We start from the raw sequence: 2,986 nt of genomic DNA, 5'->3' as shown, positions 1-2,986 counted from the left end.
CAGAGCGGAGCGGAGCGGAGCATCTCAGAGCGGAGCGGAGCAGAGCGTCTCAGAGCGGAGCGGAGCGTCTCAGAGCGGAGCGGAGCAGAGCGTCTCAGAGCAGAGCGGAGCGTCTCAGAGCGGAGCGGAGCAGAGCGTCTCAGAGCAGAGCGGAGCATCTCAGAGCGGAGCGGAACAGAGCGTCTCAGAGCAGAGCGGAGCGGAGCGTCTCAGAGCGGAGCGGAACAGAGCGGAGCGGAGCAGAGCGTCTCAGAGCGAAGCGGAGCAGAGCGTCTCAGAGCAGAGCGGAGCGTCTCAGAGCGGAGCGGAGCAGAGCGTATCAGAGCAGAGCGGAGCATCTCAGAGCGGAGCGGAGCAGAGCGTCTCAGAGCGGAGCGGAGCAGAGCGTCTCAGAGCGGAGCGGAGCGGAGCGTCTCAGAGCGGAGCGGAGCATCTCAGAGCGGAGCGGAGCAGAGAGTCTCAGAGCGGAGCGGAGCAGAGCGTCTCAGACTAGAGCGTCTCAGAGCGGAGCGGAGCAGAGCGTCTAAGAGCAGAGCGGAGCATCTCAGAGCGGAGCGGAGCAGAGCGTCTCAGAGCGGAACGGAGCAGAGCGTCTCAGAGCGGAGCGTCTCAGAGCAGAGCGTCTCAGAGCGGAGCGTCTCAGAGCGGAGCGTCTCAGAGCGGAGCGGAGCAGAGCGTCTCAGAGCAGAGCGCCTCAGAGCGGAGCGGAGCAGAGCGTCTCAGAGCGGAGCATCTCAGAGCGTCTCAGAGCGGAGCGGAGCAGAGCAGAGCGTCTCAGAGCGGAGCGTTTCAGAGCGGAGCGGAGCAGAGCGTCTCAGAGCGGAGCGTCTCAGAGCAGAGCGTCTCAGAGCGGAGCGGAGCAGAGCGTCTCAGAGCGGAGCGGAGCAGAGCGTCTCAGAGCAGAGCGGAGCATCTCAGAGCGGAGCGGAGCAGAGCGGAGCGGAGCAGAGCGTCTCAGAGCAGAGCGGAGCATCTCAGAGCGGAGCGGAGCAGAGCGTCTCAGAGCGGAGCGGAGCAGAGCGTCTCAGAGCGGAGCGGAGCAGAGCGTCTCAGAGCGGAGCGTCTCAGAGCAGAGCGTCTCAGAGCAGAGCGTCTCAGAGCAGAGCGGAGCATCTCAGAGCGGAGCGGAGCAGAGCGTCTCAGAGCGGAGCGGAGCAGAGCGTCTCAGAGCGGAGCGTCTCAGAGCAGAGCGTCTCAGAGCAGAGCGTCTCAGAGCAGAGCGTCTCAGAGCGGAGCAGAGCAGAGCGTCTCAAAGCAGAGCTTCTCAGAGCGGAGCGGAGCAGAGCGTCTCAGAGCGGAGCGTCTCAGAGCGGAGCGGAGCAGAGCGTCTCAGAGCAGAGCGTCTCAGAGCGGAGCGGAGCAGAGCGTCTCAGAGCGGAGCGGAGCATCAGAGCGGAGTGGAGCAGAGCGTCTCAGAGCGGAGCAGAGCAGAGCGTCTCAGAGCAGAGCGGAGCGTCTCAGAGCGGAGCGGAGCAGAGCGCCTCAGAGCGGAGCGGAGCAGAGCGTCTCAGAGCGGAGCAGAGCAGAGCGTCTCAGATTAGAGCGGAGCGTCTCAGAGCGGAGCGGAGCAGAGCGCCTCAGAGCGGAGCGGAGCAGAGCGTCTCAGAGCGGAGCGGAGCAGAGCGTCTCGGAGCAGAGCGTAGCGTCTCAGAGCGGAGCGGAGCAGAGCGTCTCAGAGCAGAGCGGAGCATCTCAGAGCGGAGCGGAGCAGAGCGTCTCAGAGCAGAGCGGAGCCGAGCGTCTCAGAGCGGAGCCGAGCGTCTCAGAGCGGAGCGTCTCAGAGCGTCTCAGAGCAGAGTGGAGCAGAGCGTCTCAGAGCAGAGCGGAGCGTCTCAGAGCGGAGCGTCTCAGAGCAGAGCGGAGCAACTCAGAGCGGAGCGTCTCAGAGCGGAGCGTCTCAGAGCGGAGCGGAGCAGAGCGGAGCGGAGCAGAGCGTCTCAGAGCAGAGCGTCTCAGAGCAGAGCGTCTCAGAGCGGAGCGGAGCAGAGCGTCTCAGAGCGGAGCGTCTCAGAGCGGAGCGTCTCAGAGCGGAGCGGAGCAGAGCGTCTCAGAGCAGAGCGCCTCAGAGCGGAGCGGAGCAGAGCGTCTCAGAGCGGAGCATCTCAGAGCGTCTCAGAGCGGAGCGGAGCAGAGCAGAGCGTCTCAGAGCGGAGCGTTTCAGAGCGGAGCGGAGCAGAGCGTCTCAGAGCGGAGCGTCTCAGAGCAGAGCGTCTCAGAGCGGAGCGGAGCAGAGCGTCTCAGAGCGGAGCGGAGCAGAGCGTCTCAGAGCAGAGCGGAGCATCTCAGAGCGGAGCGGAGCAGAGCGGAGCGGAGCAGAGCGTCTCAGAGCAGAGCGGAGCATCTCAGAGCGGAGCGGAGCAGAGCGGAGCAGAGCGTCTCAGAGCGGAGCGGAGCAGAGCGTCTCAGAGCGGAGCGGAGCAGAGCTTCTCAGAGCGGAGCGTCTCAGAGCAGAGCGTCTCAGAGCGGAGCGTCTCAGAGCGGAGCATCTCAGAGCGGAGCATCTCAGAGCAGAGCGGAGCATCTCAGAGCGGAGCGTCTCAGAGCGGAGCGTCTCAGAGCGGAGCGGAGCATCTCAGAGCGGAGCGGAGCAGAGCGTCTCAGAGCAGAGCGTCTCAGAGCAGAGCGTCTCAGAGCGGAGCGGAGCAGAGCGTCTCAGAGCGGAGCGGAGCAGAGCGTCTCAGAGCAGAGCGGAGCATCTCAGAGCGGAGCAGAGCGTCTCAGAGCGGAGCGGAGCAGAGCGTCTCAGAGCGGAGCATCTCAGAGCGGAGCGGAGCAGAGCGTCTCAGAGCGGAGCGGAGCGGAGCATCTCAGAGCGGAGCGGAGCAGAGCGTCTCAGAGCAGAGCGGAGCGTCTCAGAGCGGAGCGGAGAAGAGCGTCTCAGAGCAGAGCGGAGCATCTCAGAGCGGAGCGGAACAGAGCGTCTCAGAGCAGAGCGGAGCGTCTCAGAGCGGAGCGGAACAGAGCGGAGCGGAGCAGAGCGTCTCAG

This window comes from Gymnoscopelus microlampas (genome assembly GCF_963454915.1).
Source record: "Gymnoscopelus microlampas genome assembly, chromosome: 2".
Lineage (NCBI taxonomy): Eukaryota > Metazoa > Chordata > Actinopteri > Myctophiformes > Myctophidae > Gymnoscopelus > Gymnoscopelus microlampas.
Note: the sequence above shows the minus strand (reverse complement) of the source record.